Source organism: Grus americana, chromosome 4 (assembly GCF_028858705.1).
Source record: "Grus americana isolate bGruAme1 chromosome 4, bGruAme1.mat, whole genome shotgun sequence".
NCBI classification, from domain to species: Eukaryota; Metazoa; Chordata; class Aves; order Gruiformes; family Gruidae; genus Grus; species Grus americana.
In genome coordinates, this window is record NC_072855.1 from 59,034,413 (window position 1) to 59,057,122 (window position 22,710).

The window sequence follows — 22,710 nt, forward strand, 5'->3', positions numbered from 1 at the left end:
TGTAATAATCCAATTAGCAAATAGTTTTAACAGGCTGTTCACCTCTGTTATAGGTAAGGGGCAAGGTCCCTGTTTTCCTGCTGAGGTGGCTGATATATTTTTGCCTTGTTCTTTCTCAGTTATTGCACAAGGCCTACAGATGCCTCCCATTATTCTGGTGCAGGTGAAAATGTGTTCTCATGGTGCTAGGCTGCCACAGATTTTCGGCTGTGGAGTCCCTGTGATGGCTGGGAACTCAGCTTCTCGACTCCTCCATACTATTGTCAATTCCTCCTATTCCAAAACTACCACCAGCGTTATGTGAGGAAGTTTCCATGCTCTTTTGGTGGTAATCTTACTTTGATTTCACTCTGTGGCTTCAATATTGGGCTGTGCTTGGGGGAGAGACACTGTGTGAAAATGGGCAGACTTCAGCAAAAGGTGTGCTTGCAGAGGCTCTGCCCTCTGAGGGAGGGGGCTGACTCCAGACTGTCTTTGAACTGTCATTATTCCATGCCCTGTCTGGATTTCCTGCTGCTATACTAACAAATCCTAATTAGGGATCCATGACAAGTGATGGCAGTAACAACTATTGCACAAGTGCCTCACTGAAAGCAACTGACCCTATCTATCCATAGCCAGCAGTGCATGCTGGCTGCAACAGGATCCTGTTCATTGCCCCCTTTCTCAGGACTCCCACCATATACTCATCAGTTGCAATTTAAAGGGGCACAAAGTATGTGATTAATTTGCTATCCAGAGAGGTGACAAAGCCACAGTCAGCTGTCCCTCATAAAACAAATGCCTCTTCTTCTTCCTCTCCTGCCCCTGCTATCAAATCTACAAACTGCTGTAGGTTGGCACAGGTCTTTAGAACTGACTTCACAGCCCTGCAATCCCCAGCAAGTGCAGCAGTGTTAATCACTCGCTAGCGCATAGGCCTATCCAGAGCTCTTCCCCATGTACTTGTGCAGATGCATACATCCAAATTTGAATTAAAAAAAAAAAAAAGAGCTAATAAATAAATAAATAAATAAATTTAGGAGTTTTGCATTGTGGAGCTGAATATAGTAACAAGGTTGTGTATTCTGTCTTTTCAGAAACTGCCTAGCAAGGACTGATGGGCTGGTTGCCTCTCCCCATATCATAGAATCATAGAATCTTAGAATCATAGAATGGTTTGAGTTGGAATGGACCTTAAAGATCATCTAGTTCCAACCCCCCTGCTGCGGGCAGGGACACCCTCCACTAGACCACGTTGCCCAAAGCCCCATCCAACCTGGCCTTGAACACTTCCAGGGATGGGGCATCCACAACCTCCAGTGCCTCACCACCCTCGCAATAAAGAATTTCTTTCTAACATCTAATCTAAATCGACCCTCCTTCAGCTTAAACCCATTACCCCTTGTCCTGTCACTACACTCCCTGATAAACAGTCCCTCACCATCTTTCCTGCAGGTCCCTTCAGGTACTGGTAAGCCGCAATTAGATCTCCCCGGAGCCTTCTTTTCTCCAGGCTGAACAATCCAGCCCTCTGATCAGCTTTGTGGCCCTCCTCTGGACTCTCTCCAACAGCTCCATGTCTCTCCTGTACTGGGGCCCCCGGAGCTGGATGCAGTACTCCAGGTGGGGTCTCACCAGAGCAGAGTAGAGGGGCAGGATCACCTCCCTTGACCTGCTGGTCACGCCTCTTTTGATGCAGCCCAGGACACGGTTGGCTTTCTGGGCTGCAAGCTCACATTGCCGGCTCATGTTGAGCCTCTCATCAATCAATACCCCCAAGTCCTTCTCCTGAGGGCTGCTTTCAATCCATTCCTCGCCCAGCCTATAGTCGTGCTTGGGATTGCGCCGACCCACGTGCAGGACCTTGCACTTGGCCTTGTTGAACTTCATGCGTTTCGCATGGGCCCACCTCTCCAGCCTGTCAAGGTCCCTCTGGATTGCATCCCTTCCCTCCAGCGTGTCGACCAGACCACACAGCTTGGTGTTGTCAGCAATCTTGCTGAGGGTGCACTCGATCCCACTGTCCATGTCACCGACAAAGACGTTAAACAGCGCTGGTCCCAATACTGATCCCTGAGGAATGCCACTCATCACTGGTCTCCACTTGGACATTGAGCCGTTGACCACAATTCTTTGAGTTTGACCATCCAGCCAATTCCTTATCCACCAAGTGGTCCATCCATCGAATCCATGTCCCTCCAATTTAGAGACGAGGATGTCATGCGGAACAGTGTCAAATGCCTTGCACAAGTCCAGGCAGATGACAACAGTTGCCCTTCCCTTGTCCACCAACACTGTAACCCCATCATAGAAGGCCACCAAATTTGTCAGGCACGATTTGCTCTTAGTGAAGCCGTGTTGGCTGTCACCAATCACCTCCTTATTTTCCATGTGCCTGAGCATAGTCTCCAGGAGGGCCTGCTCCATGATCTTGCCAGGCACAGAGGTGAGACTGACTGGCCTGTAGTTCCCTGGGTCTTCCTTTTTTCCCTTCTTAAAAAAGGGGGTTATATTTCCCATTTTCCAGTCAGTGGGAACTTTGCCGGACTGCCAGGACTTCTCAAATATGATGGCGAATGGCCTGGCCACTTCATCCACCAGTTCCCTCAAGACCCGCGGATGCATCTCATCAGGTCCCATGGACTTGTGCACCTTCAGGTTCCTTAGATATTCTCAAGCCTGATCTGCTCCTACAGTGGGTGATTCTGCATCCTCCCAGTCCCTGCCTTCTGTGACCTGAGCAGTGTGGCTCAAGCATTTGCCAGTGAAGACCGAGGCAAAGAAGTCATTGAGTACCTCAGCCTTCTCCATATCCCGGGTAACCAGGTCACCTGTTTCATTCTGGAGGGGACCCACATTTTCCCTCGTCCTCCTTTTATCACTAACATACCTATAGAAGCTTTTCTTGTTGTCCTTGACATCCCTGGTCAGACTAATTTCTATCAGGGCTTTGGCTTTCCTAACCTGATCCCTGGCTGCTCGGACAGTTTCTCTGTATTCCTCCCAGGCTACCTGCCTTTGCTTCTACCCTCTGTAGGCTTCCTTTTTTTGTTTGACTTTGCCCAGGAGCTCCTTGTTCATCCATGGGGGTGCCTCTTGGTGGATTTGCTTGAATTCCTCTTTGTTGGGATGCATCGCTCTTGAGCTTGGAGGAGGTGACCCTTGAATATTAGCCAGCTGTCTTGGGCCCCACTTCCTTCCAGGGCTTTGTCCCATGGTATTCTACCAAGCAGATCCCTGAAGAGGCCAAAGTCTGCTCTCCTGAAGTCCAAGGTAGTGAGCTTGCTGCATGCCCTCCTCGCTGCCCTGAGGATCTTGAATTCCACCATTTAGTGGTCACTGCAGCCAAGGCTGCCCTTGAGTTTGACGTCCCCTACCAGGCCCTCCTTATTGGTGAGAATAAGGTCCAGCATGGCACCTGTCCTCATGGGCTCCTCTATCACTTGGAGGAGAAAGTTGTCATTGACACATTCCAGGAACTTCCTGGATTACTTGTGCTCTGCTGCGTTGTCCCTCCAACAGATATCAAGGTGGTTGAAGTCCCCCATAAGGACCAGGGCTTGTGAGCGTGAGGCTGCTCCTATCTGCCTATGGGGGGCTTCATCTGCTCGGTCCCCCTGGTCAGGTGGTCTGTAACAGACCCTTGCTATGATGTCCCCTGCCCCAGCCCTCCCTTTAATCCTGACCCACAGGCTCTCGGTTGGCTCCTCATCCATCCCCAGGTGGAGCTCCATGCACTCCAGCTGGTCATTGATGTAGAGGGCAATGCCCCCTCTTCATCTGCCCTGCCTGTCCTTCCTAAAGAGCCTGTACCCTTCCATCCCAACACTCCAGTCATAGGAGCTATCCCACCACGTCTCTGTAATGCCAATCAGGTCATAGCCTTGCAGGCGCACACACGTCTCCAGCTCCTCTTGTTTATTCCCCATGCTCCATGTGTTCACGTAGAGGCATTTCAGTTGTGCCCCCGATGAGGCTGACTTATTGGCTGGAGTGGCAGGAATTCTTTTGATGTATCTTCCCAGTGTTACCCCGTTGGTTCCTGTTGCATCTGGAGCCCCTGGCTCATCTCCTCTAGGCTTTGAGCATGCTGTAGTGCATCCAGCACGTCTTGTGAGCAGTAGGCTGAGGGCCCTCACCAGCGCCCTGTCCCTCCAACCTGGGCACGTCGTCCCACAACATGTCACTGGCAAGCCTGATGTTATCCCCCTCCCCCTTCGAGCCTAGTTTAAAGCTCGGTCGATGAGCCCTGCTAGTTCCTGGGCAAAGATCCTCTTCCCCCTTTGAGAGAGATGAATCCCATCAGAGTTCATCAGGCCTGGTGCTGCGCAGGCCGTCCCATTGTCAAAGAACCCAAAGTTATGGTGTTGACACCAGCCACGGAGCCATGCATTTATGGACCGTGTCCGCTTGTTCCACCCGACATTGCTGCCCTCAACTGGAAGGAGGGAGGAGAATATTACCTGTGCTCCTGAATCCTTCAGTGACTGTCCCAAGAGCCTGAAGTCCCTTTTGATCGCTTTCATGGTACGTGTCTCTGCTTCATCCCCACCCACATGGAGGAGCAGCAGTGGGTAACAGTCAGAGGGGTGTACCAGGCTGGGGAGTTTCCTAGTGATGTCCTTGACACGGGCCCCGGCGAGGCAGCAGACTTCTCTGAGAGGAGAATATGCTGCTTGTGAGACCAGGATCAGGACGCTACAAGAGTGAAATGGATGGCAAAAGTTGCTTTTGAAGAGGAATAGATGTGTGAAGAGTCCAAGGAGTCCCCTGCAAAATTTCTGGTGCAGAATCACCCCTAAGGCACCAGCTAGGTAGAAAGATGGCTGGTTTTGAACCTCTTTCACAAGGTGTCCTAAAAGCAAGATGTAGCTGTATTTAATCCACTAGGCAAAGGGGAACACCTCCAGTGAATTAGGAGCAGCCTTTTTTTTTTTTTGGTGACTGTGTGTTAGCTGGACATTTTGGGTTGTTTTTTTTTTTTTTATTTCATTAAAAGCTGTGAATAATCTTATTTTCATTTGAAATACTCTGCCTCTTGCAGAGATCTGTCAAATCCTTGCCTCTGCATTTACTCCTAAAACTACACCTGTTGCTGGCTACTCAGCCCCTACTGGCAAGGAGGGGATGAGAGTCCAAGTTTCTCATCATACAAACAGTGTAACTTAGCACCAGGCAAGAAGTCTGAAGGGGGCATAGATGAAGGTAGGAGCCACCTGAGGAGTGTTCAGACTTGGAAGAGTTTGCTAATAGGCCTAACAGAGGACTTAGGTTAAGGGTGCCCAACCCCTGGACACAGGAAGTAAAGCTGTTTGCTCTGTGGTAATCTCATAGATACAGGATGGGTAGCAGGATCAGAAGAATTGCAGGGGATTGGGGCAAGCAATGTCAGTGAGAGAGTGGCAAACACCACTTAGGTTTTATTTGTGGATGAGAGGAAGGGGAGCGCTGTGGTTTTTGAGAGTATGTGTGGGTACCGAGTCTCTATCAGGTGAGACAGGAGGAGTATTTGAAGGTGCTGGGAACATAAACTGTAAGTTTTATCCGAGCAGGTCAACATGCTCTGCTTAGAGCTGTCACTGTACTAAACCTGAACCACTGATGTGCCAATGGCACTGCGTGCTCACCTCCCATCCCAGGAGCCAAACGTATAGGTGACGGTGGGACTGGGTAGTTATGTCCAGGTCTGAAGCTTCTTCTCCACCTAAAGTGGTTTTCCTGAGCTCTTGCATAGATTGTGTTGGTTTGATTTCCACAGTGCAAGGCACACTGAAGGTCTCAACATTTTAGCCAGCCAACTAGAAGTGCACACAGCCTCCTTCCTGCAGGAATTCGGGACCCAGCTGAAATACCTACACGAGCCTTGTTTATCAGGAAGAGGCTTTGTAACCTTCTGTAGCAGGAAATAGGCAGCGTTGACCTCAAGGCGGTTTAGTCATCTGATGCCGTGAGGGTTGATTTTTCCCTGGAAGATTGTCCTGTTTCTTGAGGAAGGCTTCTGAGTAACAGAGATAACACATGCCATGGATTCGGGCAGTATAGTTAACGCAGCAGAGGGACAGAGATATATGATGCACGCAAAGGCGGTATTGCAGACCTTGACTGTAGCGCACCCAATTGTTTCTATGCCACAACTGAAGGGCTCTGTTAGGACAGCTGTGACTCTAACCAATACAGAGAGTGTTCAGAAGGTGTTTGGTTGGCACTGAACAGTGGCAGAGGGCTTCGAATGTCATTCTCCACCTTCTAAATTTGTGGATCGATATAATCCTAGCAGATAACATCCATTCTGTGTTGGCTTTCCTGACTTGGTCCCATAGACTGTTATCACTTACACAGGACTGGTGTATTTTAACAAGTGCTAGGGGCAGGTAAGTTAGCTTTGCGGTATGGGATAAAGTGGTCTGTGATGTGGAGGTGCAAAGGTTAGGGTAATTGCTGTGCTGCATGATGTGAGCCTGACTTGCTAGCCATTCTCTAAGCCTGGGGACCAGGAGTTGCTGTCTGGCATGAGTAACAAGGAAGCTACACTTTTTTCTAAAGCTTTACATAGATACTGAAAAGATCTGAAAAGGATCAATCTCCTTAGTATCTTATGAGTGAGGACTTGGAGAAGAGAGTCTATGTAGAGCCAGCAGTGCAGTCTACACAAAAACTAGTAATCATGTGGAAGGGTTTGTTGTTTTGTGGATTATTTTACCAATTCTGTGTCCTTGGACTTTGTGCAGAGCAATTTCTACAGCTGAGATGAATTCTCTGGGCTGCCAGTCACTAAAAATTTGAGACTGAGACCAAGTCTCTTGTTTGTCCCTTGGAGTTGAAGGACAGTAGATTGGATGTCTGGGTGACAGACCAGAAGAGAAGCCAAAAGTGGAACATCATGGGATGTGTGGGATCCAACGCAGCCTTCTCCATAGAGTGGTACCTGTTAATGACCTCATTGGTGGCAATGTCAATACAAATGCACATGTTTCAGCAGATCTGGTAGCTTCTCATGAAATGACAGAATGGAGATCTTTCACTCTGCAGTTATGTATAGTCTTCACAGCTAAATCAAAATGCTGGCTTCAAAACACTGGAGTTGGCCACAATCCACTTCATTTGTGTAATGGCCTAAGGCAGATTTTAATAATTGATCTCATTTTCACAGAATCATAAGATAATTTAGGTTGTAAGGTACTTCAGGAGATCATCTGGTCCAGCCACCTGCTCAAAGTTGAAATAACTGTTCTTTTATGGTCCTAAGATAAACCAAAAAGCGATTTCAAGCAGAGAGCAAACGTGATCAGTTTCCTTCAGCTTGCAATTTGACGTTGATGAGCGGTGGGGAGTCAGCATTTGTAAGGGGAAACATTTAGGTAGTCTTATGAGCAGGTATTGTTATTACGAAGTGTGTTAAAATACTTGCCTAGCTTTTGGGTTGGGAAAACTGAACCAGATTGTAATTATCTTCCACAGAGCAGGGGCAGAATTATTAATCAACGTACTCTCATACGGCCAAAGCTACACTCATATGACTCCAGTGCCACTACAGCTGGAGCTGTGAACACAGCGAGTTGTCTGGCGTGGTGAGAGCATAATAAAGCAGCAGACTGCTTGGTGCGCAAATAGGACCTTGCATTCGGTTTACAGGGCTAAAAGCTTAGAAAATGCCATATTTCACTTGTAAATTGGGTGCACTTTATGCAGAAATTTATTCTGCCATTTATGAAAACACTTTTTAGGAGAGAAATTCATTTTCACCTGGAAGGATTTGAAGAGAAGCAGTTAAAGTAATATTTTTTCCCCTGCAGAAGCTTTCTAACTAGAGAAAGAACATAGATAGGGAGAATTTATCTCCTGGACGTGCTTCCTTTCCTCCTGCTGCCTTCCCACATGTTCTGGCTCATAATATCCCTGTGGCAACTCTGAAAGATGTAGAAATAGAAAAGAAATTCTAAGTTAACCAGCTGCATATGTTTGTCCCTGCTTTTAATCCTGCAGTCATGTCAAGAAGTGTGTTCCACAGTTTATATTTCTCCTTTTTCATTCCTGTCTCTTACCAATCCCGTTCTTCTTCCTCGCAGATTCTTTCTGCATGCATCCCGAAGGCGTGCATTGCCTGGTCACTTGGAGTGGCACTCATCTCAAAAAATGTTGGTGTCTGCAACCTTCTTTTGAGAAAGCCATGGTCAGTTCCCTTGTAGGCAGTGAAGCCCAGAAGGCAATTCAGCTGACCAGATACAGACTGGAGTAGGTTGAACCGTGCTCTGAATGCCTTTCCTTAGGTCTCCATGGCCTGTAAAAGGGATGCAGGGTGGTCTCCTCAGACGCAGAGATCTGTGTAGTAATTCCCTGTATGTGGTGATGAATGTGGCTTTATTCACGTTTAACCTGGTTGCTCGGGTTCCTTGCTCTATTCACAGTGAATACACTGCTTCAGCCTCCGAAGATGTCTTCAGTCATGTAGCTAGCCATCATTCCCAGGAGGGACAGTTAACTCATCCCTCGTAGCTACAGTCTCTGGTGGCTATCCAAGCTCTCTGCACTAAACACAGAGCTAGTCAGCAGCATGTGACTACTGATTTCCTTTAATCAGTGAGCGCTGCTTGGACTACAGCGTCCCAATGGAATTGCATTAGAGGTTTCCTCTGTAAGTACTGTGCCTTTCAAAATTGCTTTCCAAGAGCATACTGAATGATATAAGCAGTGAACAGAGTTTTAGCAGTCAGTCAGTCAGTCAGTCATCAATAGCATCCTGCTCTTAAGCTGAGGGAATGATCGCTAGTTTGAATATGCCTGCATTTTCCTCAAGAGCATGCAGTCCTGATACATGAATGCAGGTATGTATATGTGCATAATTACCCTCATCATGTGCAGCAAAACCAGTTGAACAGCATGTTTATAGAAACTGTCCTTAAGAGCGATTGCCTCTTGAAGGAGCATAGCTCATATAAGAGGAGTGGGACTGTCTCCAGCCAGCCCTGGGAGACGATGCTGAGAGCATATTGAAAAGCTGTCTTCAGCAAAAGCTTGCCAGTTTAACAACTCTGTTCACTGTTCCTATTGCACAGTGGGCTCTTTGACGCAACAGAAAAAGCTGCCTTTTTTTTTTTTTTTTTTTTTTGCTTCCTCTCAAATCCGCCTGGCCAATTTAAAGCTTGTGGATATTTCTTCCCCCTCGGGGAAAGCTTATGTGAGGATTTTCTTTTTTAACAGTTCATTCCATAAAACCATTTTTTTTTCTTGTTTGCTGTTAGAAAATGTTGGAGCTGAACACAAGGCTTTCATTGCAGGTCAGTGGATGAACTCTTGACCAAAGCATTTAACATTTGAGTGTAGCTTTAGCAAGCACTGTAGTTTCGGAGGAAAAAGCAAGTTAACAAGGTTGTATCATGTGAGCCCCTGTGTGCCTACTACTGGAATACGAATCTTTTCAGGTCTTCAGTGACTGAGTTCTGCGCAGATGAGTTTACCGTCTTTCTTTCGTAGACAAATATACAGAATTAATATTTTATTGAGAATTGAGGTGACATCACAGTTAGTCTATATTATTTAATTCCTGAATGTGTCTACTCCCTCAAAATGCAATAAACCTTACTGTGAATTTCAAGTATAAAGTTTTTGCCTTTTTATTTTGCAAGGATTGTCTTTTTGAGTTTTGGTGTTTGGTTTTTTGGTTTTTTTCACTTTTCAGCACACTTTACTGGGAAGCATGTTACTTCTGGGCACATGCTGTCTGCAGGAAAGATAGTTACTTGCTATTTTGTATTTCTTCTTAGATTTCTCTCAAGGGAACTAAGAAAGGATGTAGACATATTGTTAATGTCTGTCTGCAAGCTGTATTTGAGGTAAGGCAATCTTCTTTCCTTCTCTCTGAAATTAGAATATGAAGTAGATGCAGTGTTTCTTTCATTTATAGTTACCAAGATTATCCTGTTGGTGTTTGTTTTTCTTGTTGATAAAATGTGAATGTATTGGTCACAAAGCTGTTCCTTGTCTATGTGATGCTTAAAATCCCGTATTTTTATGTCCACAATATCTACTATATAGCTGCGTGTTTCTATTAGCTTGTGTACCCTAGATCAATGAGAGATCATTTTTGTAATTGCTTCAGTTTTCTTCTCTATTATTATCACATTAAGTGTGGGAGTGAGTGGATTTCTTGCCCTGGGTAGGCAATTCTTATGCAAACTTTGTAAAACTGAGTTACAAATTGTTTCCACTGTGAATCACTTTCCTTGTAAGATGATGACTTTTATGGTAATGTTTAACTTGAGTAGCATTGTTTTCAAACATGTACAGTGCATTTTTTGTGTATTCTTTTTTTAACAGCACTCTAAAATAAAATAGAAAAATAATGATTCACATCAGACTGTTTATTTCCTTCTCCACTTAACTGTTGGCTGTTATGGGAAGTATATAGCTTTGAAAGGTTGAATCATTATTTATGAGGATTCCTACAGCTGAAAAGTGTCTCTGCAGCATTGGTCATATGCAACTGCATTGAAAATGGAATTCGTATGGGATACCACTGTTGGTGAGTTATTAGTGGCTGGGAAATTAGAAAATACTACTTCTTATTTATGTTTCTTTTCAAGCAATTTAAAGAACTTGTCATTCAAGGGAGATTAATTTTTCTTTTACCCTTTTCTGTAGCAAGGTTACAGTTTTTATAATCCAAGATTTTGACACATCTTTCCATAATTTTATTGTCACTTAAATCAATCCATCTGAATCTTTGTGACATTTCTTAAAAAGGGAAGTATGTTTTAAGGCAGACGTGCTGTGCTGCTTGTCCAGAAACATTTTTAATTTAGAAAAATGTTCTAAATCTATCTTGTTTGGCTCCTCACATCTCTGAAACTGTTTGCTGTTGAATTCCAAATGGTGTTGGCTCCATCCAAGAGGTCTGTCTTTTAACAGCTTGTCGAGAGGCTTTTCACTTGGGATGGGGTAGGGAATGATACAAGATAGAGTTACAAAGCTACAGTGAACTATTTTTAATCTTACAGAGCAAAAATATTTACTACTATAAGCACTTATAATACGCAAATGAATAAATTCACTCAAAGGTGGTTTTAAAACCCATTGAGGCTTAACTAATCAGCATCACACCAAATCTTCTTAGCATTTTCTGTCATCTATTTTTGAGAGTTATAAATCCATATCCTGTCACAGTGCAACTACACAACTTATGTCTGCAACCTGTTTTCTACTGTAAAAAAAAAAAAAAAATTATTCCCTACTGTTGAAGTTATCTCAAGTCGAATGTGCCTTAAAAACCTTAAAATTAAGCCGTATAATGAACTAATGCATCTTTATGTAACATGTTTTCTGAACCCTTTTCTCAACAAATTAGATACCAACTCTGATCCACCATCACTGGCAAAGGGTGTGTCGGACTGCTTTCCTTCCCTTCCCATCTCTAGTTTGTGAGGTAGTCAGTCCTGCTTCTCAAAGGGAATCTCATGAGTAACACACCATGATGTGTTGACATTTCTGCTGACATTACCTTGCCAGAAAGCATGAATGGTGAAGGAGGATAAATTATGTGAGTGCCTTGGTGTGTTCTCTGGGACCTTTGGAGCTGGAGCGTATGCTGCAATATCTTACTGGATTCCAGCCACCTTGCTTACCAACAGTTACTGGAAGGTATTTGTTTCTCCTGATGTTTGTGGTTCTAGCTTTCTACCTAGCCAATGTAGCAGAGCTTGTGGCTTGCTGTATTTGTCCTTGTCCTGAACAGTGTCAGGTTAACTGGGTGCTTGTCTTATTACTCGAGTGACCTGGTCTATGGATTGCCGTGCCCTTAGTATGGAATGGCTAGATGTTGTCTAGTTTAAATCACGCAAAACTCCAGTCAGGTTAAGAGGAAATGCAGTAAAAACTTTTATTTTCAACAGTTAAAATAGACAACACACCTAGAAATACTTATGCAAGATATGGACTAAAAAAAGGCAAAAATGCTTAAACTATTTATATCTAGCTTTTATTGGAAAGGTCTTTATCCCGCTCTACTGATTTGATCCTCTTCTGACAAGATTTTCTTTTTGCACATAGCTTACCTTTCAGGTCACAACTATTGGAAAAAGCATGTTCATGAGCCTCCATCAGTTAGTTACCCCTCTGATGAGAGAAAGCTCCATCACATCATGTCTTTGGGAGCATACCTCAGGCCATTTTCTGATTCTTGAGGAACTTCCCATTTCTTATTCAGTCTTTTCTACAATTTTTTCAGACAGTGCATATTAGTCTTTCATCCCCAAACCCATTTTGTTTGTGTGTATCCAGACAAGGTGTCATCATTGTCTTAATTATTTCATTATTAGAGACTGAAAGATATATCAGTATATGCGGTACCTTCTTATACTTCACTGGTTAGTCAAAAAGGGAGTAAATCTCTTCACCTCCCTTTGGGACTTAGTTTTCAGAAAAAATGTCTTCACGGTGATATTTATTCTCTATCAATGATGTGCAGGGCTCTGACTGGCTTTTTCCTGACACTGAGACAGAAGGTTGTTTGTCAGAAGATAGCACAGAGCTGTGTGTTACTGTTTAAGGATGGCCCACCGTAGTAGGTGACGGGATAGAAGACTTGGGGGGCATAAACTGAAGAGTTTAAGGACCAAGGGCTAGAGAGAAATGGATCTGTAGCACACTTGGAAAGTTGCTTTTCTTTTAACTCTCCAGGGTGCAAATATTTCACCCAGATTATCTCGTCGTGTGCGGTTTAGAGTAAGTGTGCGTATGCAGTCCCTGTGAGGGCCTCTCAGCACTGTTATAATATTACTAATAAGAAGTTGTGTCTGAAGTCATGTCTTGGTCTGAAGAGAGGCCTTTGGCAGAATGCCATGCTGCTGGAGGGCTTGAGTGAGCCCCAGTGGTTTTGCTTATTCATGCAATTGAGTGGGACCCTTTCATTGTGACTTGATTGCATTTAGGCTCAAGAATAAAGACTTGGATAAAAATACCACACGCTGAATGTCTCCCACATCCTCCAGGGAGCTTGACCAGCTCAATGGCAGTTGGCAGCATCTTCTTCAGGAAATGCCATCAGCCTGTTGATCAAGCTGAAAATAACTTTATTCCTTGTGTTCTACCTCAGCTGCAGCAAAACATCAAAAGTTAGGGCCTTAATAGCAAGTTTCCATTTGTTTCAGTTCATTAACTACTCATTTAGGCTACAGTTATGGGTAGTAACTGCTCAGGGGTACAGAAAGCCTGTCTTGTTGTCTGACACCTTCATTAGGAAACACAGACACGGCAACCCGGTCTTCCAGGAACTGTGTTTGGAATTCTTGATTGTGATGTTCTTTGTATGGATGCCTGTTGTTGAGTTCCTTGTGACTGGAAGGCATCAGTGAAATCAGTGATGAGGCTGTAGAGACTTTGCAGGTTTCTTTTGCTTTTTTCTCAGAAGTGCTAATTTTGAGTCCATGTCTTGAAGGGTCAGCAGTGCAACCACTTCTAGCTACATTTAACTACATGACCTGACACAGAGGATTGTGGATTATTTACATCTCCTCTGTAGACTGTCAAAGGCAACCCAGACCACACAGCTTCTTGTTTTTACTAGAACCTATGGAAGAAATGTAATATTCAGTTCTGTAAAATTAGTACTTTTCGTTATAATGAAAGCAATAGCTTTTTCTTTTTTTTTAGACACAAGCTTAGCTCCTCAGTTTTAGAATAGTTACGGTTCTGGATTCTATTTTCTGATTCACCGTCAACACATTTATGGGTTTTAAGCCAATGGGAATATTCTTAACAGTATATTAGCATTAGACATTGTCAAGATCTTCAGTCGGCCCTAAACTCTGTGAAGCTGCAGTTCTGCTGTCCCACTGAAGCCATATACCCATTCTGCCAGTTTAATTGATGGCCTGCTCCCAGCTCAAGAGAAGGGGCTTGCAGAGGTGGTATGAACATAATAGGGACAACTCGGGGAGAAACTTTGCAGGAAGTTTTCATCTTCAGAAGCAAATAGAAGAGGTGATAACTTTCATTTCCAAGTCTGTGTCTGTGATGAAGTGGGCTACCCCTCTATTTATGTGAATAGCCGTTGACTTCATGTTGCATTGCCTTGATAACAGGGAAACATAAACCAGTCACTTGGACGTAGACATCATCCTCCTATTAGGAAAGAAAAGAATAACAGTGATAGAAACTCTGCTGAAGTGAAATCCTGGGGAAAAAACAATTTTTTCCTTTTTCCTCTCCATTGTGTGGCTGAAAGTGGTCCTGCAATTTACTGGCAAAAACACATGGAACAATATGCACTCCAGCAACCTTGGAACAGTGTGCAGATACCCCTGGGATTTGTTTCTACTGGAGAGGGTTGAGGCAGCAATAGGTTTCTAGCTTGTGTTTCTGCAAAACTTTTTTTTATAGCTAAGACTATAAATAGTTGACAGTTCTTAAATTGAATAATTCTCTCTTCCTCTCGGGATGAGAAATTGGATCAAGATTTTCAAAGCCAAAAGCCTGCAGCCATATATCCCTAGTAATAATCTGTTTGTAATGTTGCTCAGATTTTGAGAGAATTCTTTTATTGTTACTGTTTAGCATATGGTGAAAAGACTCACCCAGAGTCTTTCCAGTGGGCCAGTGGCAGATCCAGAAGCAGGACCTAAATCTCCTGCATTTCAGCTCAAAGCTCTGCCTACTAGATTATATTCTATTGTATAGCCATATTTAGAAATAAAAATCACTTAAATTTCAAAACAGTAGACTCATCTGTAACTCCACCTGGTTTGGACATGGTTTACTAAGCGATCACCGCTTTTGACAGTTGGGTTGATAAAGAATTACAATCACAGGAGTGATTGAATATCCAAAGGGCTCCCAGGTAGATGGCTTCACTGGCTTTCACGTGTTACTCAGACCAGCATTGGTGGTCACTGGTTTATGTTTCACTCACATCTTTTGCTGGGATGTGAATGGTGAAAGGTAAGGAGACGTTATGTCACCTATACTGCCATTTCTGTTACCAAGGTAGTATTTCAACTACATCTGGGAGGGCTTACAAGGCAGAACATTTCAGTCTTGAAAATGTGATTTTTAGTCCTTATATAATTTAAGAGGTTTTTTTCAGCATTTTTCCCTATGAATTTACTTCAGAGAATATAGCTGTGAAAGTGCTGGCCACGGTGATCGTAATGGAATTAGGTAGAGTTGCATGTGCCAGGGATCAATGGAAATAAATCCGTGTCAGAACAAAGGGGCTTCCAGTTATGAAGGACGCATTGTGTGCATTTTTATTTCTTACCTTTTGCAACTTGTCACACAATCCCTGATAGAGCTGTTAGATTTCAACTTGTCAAGTCTAGAGTATGTCTATATTTGGGTTCTTTACATTCATGTATCCTACAACTGATGTTTTAATTAACATGATGATGACCACATAGGTACTGACATCCTTCACAGTGGGAAACTTTAAGAGTTGTATTGATTCGGAAAGGAAGAGCTTTACTCTGGCACATCAAACAGTCTTTCCTATACGCACTTTTAATGTGGAGCCAGTAATTAAGAAAACCATTCCTCTTCAGTTAGAACAGTTTGAAAATAGACCTAACGGTTTTGAAACACCTTTTTTACAGGAAACCTTTTATTTTATTTGTGAGAAGGTGAAGCCTGTTGATTTCAGGGAAGAGATTTTAATTCAACTTTTGGAAAGCTTGTAAAAAGCTATTAGCAAAATACACAGTAGTGTGTATTGTGAATCAGCTTACCTGCACTGTTTTTTTCTCATCAGACTGCTATTAAGTAAAAAAAAGATCTGAGGGGAATATATAACACATCCGAATAATGACTCTAATCCTAGCAAATTGAAACAGAAATATTTTAGATCGATGTGCTTATTATGAAAGTGGTGGTTACTAGCTTAGAAACTGATGTAGAGATTTGTTTGAGCCACATGTTACTTATCTTCCAATTTGCAGGATAGTGTAAGGTGATCCTATGAGATAAAAGTCAGTGGTGAAGTTTTCTTGTGCTTAATTGAACCAAGTATCTATATTTATGAATGAATTAATAAGCTAATCCACAAATATCCTAGCTTTCTCTGAGAATTGTTCAGGAAATGAAATGCACTTATGTAATGTTAAAGGAATGAAAGGAAAATTTCTTAGCATTAGAGAAGGGAAAATAAAGCTTCACTCTAAAAGCCTTAAGAACTAACTATACTAAGAAACAAGATTATTGCAAATGCAAAGTACATGCAAAAGTGTATTTTGAGAGCACACCTCAGAACCTCTTAAAAGTATTGTAATGAGTCAGTCGCCCTAATTTTTAAATGTGGCCAAAAAGAGTTTAGAACTGTGCATGCATGTATGTTTGCATTTGTCCAAATGTGGTTTAAACTTCCTTTTTCTCCCTTGATTCTGGATCAGCCCTTTGCTATGTCTGCCAGGTGGAAGAAGCTGAAGAAGGCTGCTGTGACATCCCTTGTTTGCCATCAATTCTAGGGAGTGGTATACGTGCCAGGAGAGCCAGAGCTATATGGGCTGCCTGAACGTGCCTTGTATTCCAGCTGCAGGGAGTATGTGGGAAGCATACCACTTCTGTTTCATCAGAAGCACCTCTTACACTGGGGTGCTAGTTATTCTTGATTAGCCCTTGGACATGTGCAAGTGAGCCATGTCCAAGGAAGATGTAGACTTTTTTTAGACAGTTAAGGGAGGTATATTACAGATTTTTTTTCAGTTAGTGCAGGGCTGTAATTTTCTTACCTTTGCAGTTCATTTGCTTGAGTTAGTGAAAACGGGCTCATCTGGTGGTAAAGCTTTTTGTTTTTTCTAAGGTAGTTGTCCATTTCTTATATTTCAATTAGAATCTTTTTGGCTATGAACTACAAAAAAGGTCATAGCTTCAGAGTCCAAGTCAAAGAAACTTGGCTGGCAACTGCTTAGTAGTTTTGTAAACCTATCAAACCTCAACAGTGAGAGAGACACAAAGTTCTAGAATAGAGTTAGGAATTGGGATTTAACAAATTGTTGTTAAATCTTTCACCTCATTCCTAGGATGACAACCTGTAAAGAGCTTTTTGAAAAGACTTTGCATCTTTTATGGAACCCTCTGGCATTTTACTGAAGTCATCTTTATTTGTTTTTTAACCCCTATCCCCGGTACAAAGGATTTTTCACTTGTTTGATATAACACTATGATTTTACTTTCGGGCATCTCCAGCATGCCCTTTATGTGGGTCACACGTATTCCTCCTCCTCTGTATTGGTCTGGGATTTCCAATTATTTCCATATTCATTGAGCTCAGTCACTACACAGCCAATCAAAACAGGCAGGCTGCTCAATGTATTTTCCACTCCAGGAGTAATTTAATCAGGGAGTACTGCATTATTTTTTCAGAGAGCCGATCTGTGCATGCGAGGTGATCTGCAGCGGAGAACAGCATCATTAATAAAAAGGCTTAAGCATTTCATGCCATTTTGTGCTTCTGCAGCTTGTAGTGCAGCTAACGGTACTGTCTTGATATTTTTTCTAATATGCATGATTCAAATGTAATCACTTAGAGGAGGTGTAGAAAAGAGGATGGATGAGTCATGGGACTGAATTTATATTGGATGAGATTGAGTTTCAAAGCTGTTGGGTCCTGCGAGATCCTTAAACACTGTCGTACTTGTTTTACAGAATTGCTGGTACTCACAGAGCAGATTAAGTCTATTTAGTTTCCCTCCGGAGTTCCATTCTAGAGTTAAAAAATCTTTAATGGAAGTTTGATATCAGTACATTCCCATGGAAATATTTCAACTTTCATAAAACAGCAAGGGAGAGAATTGGCTGTGAGGAGAAAGTCTTCAGGGAGTCTTTGCATCCATTATAATCTTCATCTTGGTTGACTAATGCACTCTTCTCCAGACAACCAGAGAGAATAGGTAAGCCATTGCTGTTACAGGGAACCTTAAGTCCATGAGAATTTTCCTCCACTGGGAAAAGCTAACGGGATGTCCCTTGCTATCAAGGGAAGTCCAAGGGAAGGGAAAGCTCTTTTCCAGAGTTACTAAGGAAAGAGAGAAGGTGGGGGTCAGACAGATCAGAGTCCTGGTGTGATAAATATCTGTGCTGCGCTAGTTTCTTGCTGCTGAGCACTATTATTTAGGTAAACATCAGCTTGAGGTGACAACTGCATTTTTCTTTGGAGTCCCTGGGCCAGATTGTGAGCTGGTGGGCATGATTTCGTGCTGGTGGAATTGTACTTGGCCAGCTGAGCATCGCCTGCTGGGAGTGACACTGCAAAACTGTCCTCCTTAGTAAGACTGTCGTGGTTTTGGCTGGAATAGAGTTAATTTTCTTCCTAGCAGCTGGTATACTGCTGTGTTTTGGATTTAGGATGTGAATAATGTTGATAACATGCTAATATTTTAGTTGTTGCCAAACAGTCAAGGACTTCTCCCCCTTTGTATTTGAAGTAAATAGGCTTTTTCCAATTAGTGTCTATGACAATGTACCCAGTGGGGAGGGAAAACCCCCTACCTTCTGGAGGATTCTGATATTTCACATTGAGATTTTTGGAGAAGTAGTATTCAGCATATTAATAACGATTAATTTATTACACTGCTGGAGTTGGATTTGGATTGTCAGGTTCCAGATATCTTTAAGTTCAGTGTTTAGTTGAAGTTCCTTGAATGGGTTTCCATGATAGTCAGTGAAGAGAAGAAGCCACAGAGAGTGATTTCATCTTAAGTATGTATCCACTTCTGATTTCTTTCACCATCTTCTCTAAATGCATAATTACTGTGTACATCATCATTATTGTCTTTAGTACAGTGGGAAATGTCAAGAAGCAGACAGTGAAAATGACTTGCACAGGATCATATTGCCTCCAGGAAAGATACTTTGCTTGCAGAGGCTGGTGTTGAGTCCTATAACATAATGATGTATGTATCTATCATCTACGAATTGTTCAGGGCTGTCTTCCAGATCAGTTTACAGACCCTCTTGCCCTGGGAAAGATGTTGGAACCTGCACATGGTGACCTAAAAAGTACAGTAGTGTTTTGGAAAGGCTCTGATGTGCTGCATGCTAGTCACCTCAATGCAGTGAGAGACCTTTTGCTCTTCCTTATGATGTCCACTTGCAGTGGGCTTTTTTCAAGAAGAGGCTTTTTTCAAGAGAGGGCTTATTTCCAAGTGTGAGGGGCTGTAGAGTAATCTTTGCCTGCTGAATGACACAGCTCTTGAGCCATTACTCCTAAGCTTATGGTATGCACTTTCTACTAAACTTTTGGTCTTTTTCATTGAACTGATTTGTATGGTCAGTAGTAGCTCAGGGCAAGCATTTCAGATCTCTTAGGTAGGACTGAAGCAACAAAACATTGAAGTGTGGGTTTGAAGTGAGAGAAGCAGGCAAGAATTATTCAAACTCTTTACTGACACTTCTCCTATTACACAGGGCAGTTTCCTTTGAGTTATGCCTATTTTCTGGCTAAATCTTTGTTTTCCTCAGCACCCTATGTCTTTCTTAATTTTGATTTGTTTTTTTGATCGTATTGCATCTTGCTGATGAAGGCTCTTCAAGAGTGTATTTCAAGATAGAAGGGAATAATTTCCAAATTGTGGTGGTGTTTTTTGGATCAGAAAGCAGCTAGGACATTAAAAACTTATCAGTAGAGAAGGTTTGTTGCAATTCATAGGGGAAAACCAGCTGATGACTCTGTGGTGTGATACCTAAGTCAAAATTAAAGCCTGAGTCTGCATTTGATTCCACATAGGCTGCAGTTAGAATTGAATTTTAGCCAGTCTCTCAAGCTAAAACTGACATGAAGCTGCTTCTGCTTTCATGTGGCACAGAGGTGCCCAAATAACTGCCTTAAAATTAACCCAGACATGGCTCAGGTGATACAGTAGATAACACAGAAGTGAAAAGCTTCAGTCTTGCCCAGTGCATAATTCATCTAAGTCTAGGAAGCCAAGCTGGATTGCAATATCACCATTGTGATATATTGACACCATTGTCAATACTGCACTTTGTGTTCTCATCTCTTGAATAGTCCTATTTAATGCTCAGAAATGTCATCTTATACCAAAATCCAATTTTCTGGTAGGTGCCAGTGATTCAAGTTTGACTCTTGCTGAGGCAGGACAGAGAACTGTTGTATGTTGGTATTGTTTCAGCCTTTTTGGTGCTCCATACTTTGTGTCCTCATGACTGTCTCCAGGACACAATCTCTCACGCTGAACATCTGCATTGGTCCAGGTTTTCACCAAGTGGATAACCTCCCTTGTAGGTTGGCCTAAATCATGGCGTACTTACTACAATAATTTTCATCTTTCCTGCAGCACTTCATGTGCAGTCTTGACAGCCTGTACTTGGTGTCTCTTTCCAGGGTTCTTTTGACATCTCCTATTTTTTCCTCTCTCGATGTTTGATTAACAGTTTACATAACTGTACTGTGATGCTAATTGCATTATCTATGAGTAATCTAAGACATGCAGACTGACATTTGATTTTCAGTGGTATAGTAACTGGGGAAGAGATCTGCTTTGTCTTCACAAATATTATACTCAGATGCAACATAAACTGTCATATGTTACCATTGTAATTTGTGCAGGGATAGGCCGGAAAGCTTCTGAAAGATGGAAGATACTAATTGATTCCTGTGAATGGATGTTCAGGGCTTGGCAAAGCAATGCAGGTATGTAGCAGGGACCTGGACTCCCACACTGTGGAAGGAAACAGAATGAGGCTGACATAGATCAAAGAGGTAACACTGATAACCTATAAGGAACTGGGAAGTTCGAATCTGGGTTCAAGGTTTTTAGGGATGGTTCTTGTTCCCAGATGTCCCGGGAGCTCAGTTAGGAGTCCACAGTGCTGAGTTAAGGTTGGCTTTTGGTCACAGAGCAAGTGGCAATCTATGCCAGCGAGTTCCTTAGAAAACAATTCTTCCAGATGGCTTGTGGGAGATATCTAGGCTATGTTTTGACCTTATCTTTCAGGCTCTGTTGCTGCTCACCATGGCAATGTGAACATAAGTGGGGAAATGCTGGTGGTAAATAAACACTGATACCTTTGATTCAACTGCATCACTGGACAGATGGCAAAGAGTCTCTGAAGCACAGAGCTGTGGGTCTGGGGAGGGAGGCAGAACAGTCAGAAGTGTATGGGGAGACAGAAAGCCAGATAGCAACACCTGCCTAAGGTCAGACAGAAGGGCTAAGCTTTGTAAGATGAAGATTTGTAGGGATGTGTCTCTTCTGACACTTGGGTTTTTTTCCTCCCTTGGCTTATTAAGTTTCTGTGAACAAATAAAAGATGTTCTCTTTCTGATGTAGCTTGGCTGAGTCACTCCATTTCATAACAGTTTCAAGTGCCCAGAAAGTTTGCTGTAGCTGGATTCAGGCCCATTGGGACTTGCTGAGATAAATATACTTGGTGGAAAGAGAGAACTGTTAAGAGCTTCCTAACCCAGCCTGCCTTTGAGAAGAGCAAAAGCTGAGAGTCCCTTGCTGGTAGAGGCTGCACAGGGAAAATAGGAGAGTCACTTGAGTAAGGCTCCCAGTCCAGTCCTCACTCCTTCGTGAGAAGACATGTGGTTCTGGTCCAGGCCCTGTTGTGCTCTTTAAGGCTCTCTTGATGTTCTCTGTAAATATGTACCTCTTGAACGCGTGGGGTTTTTTGTTTGGGGTTTTTTTTTTCCCCAAACACATTTCAGAATCTGAGCCAGCTGCTAGAGCTCCTTCCCTTCAGCAAAACCACTTCAAACCATGTTGAGGTTTTGTGGCTCTTTGTAGCTGTGAGCCTACTCGCAGCCAATTTCTTCACATTGCAGTTATTTTAGCAACAGCATGATTCTCAGTGGTTTTATCTCCTCTTGTTTACTCCTCACTTCTTCCTTCTATAGGCATTTTTCCATCCTTTCAGCAAAGCAAACGGACTTGTGTGCCCCCAACTTGGGTATATCGGTGTTAACAGCTAGACTGGAGGAATGCTTGAGGACAGCACAATCTACAACGCAACCCAGTCCCTTCCCTTTCTTAGAATGAAGGTTTTGGGTCGGAGCATGCGGTTTGTGTTTTCACGAGCGTGTGGCTTGTTTGCATGCATGCGGTCTGAGCGTTCAGCACCTGAAAGTCAGAGCCTGTAAACAGCCTGCTGCGTTAGGAAGTCTAGGCTGTGCTGCTTGTTTACCTTGAGTATAAATGTCATCTTGGCAGGTGATACATCTCTCCTCTTGCGTACGCAAAGTTTGTAATTTGATTGCTGAACTTAAATGTCATAGGCTTGGTAATGAATGTTAAAGTTTGTATTTCTGTTCTTTAGTGACTGTGCACATGTGATGCGAAAGTGCAAGCAAGTTGGTGTTCTTTGAAGCTGTTTTCTGATGTTCTGTTATGGTGTATGTGTTGAGCTAATCAGCAGATTTGATGTTTTGAGATTGAATAGATGAATTAAGGAGAAAAAAATGATTATGGTAATTTTCAATTAAGTTAGGGCATGGACTGGTCTAAATAATAGCTCGTGGCTGTGGCATCTTGTCAGATGGTCTGCTTGCGATGTTAGTTAATAGCAGTTACTACTACTGTACTCATGTTTTGGACTGACACAATACTTTACAAAGAATCCGTGCCAGAAAAACAGATTGAGATTCAGCAGTTAATACTGTTCTAAGCCTTGGAAAGAACCTCAATAATTTTTTCCTTTAAAACGAAACTAAAACTTCCACAGTAAATCATTATGACATTAGTAATAAATTAATTTTTCCATTTAGCTCATACATAGATGTTTTCT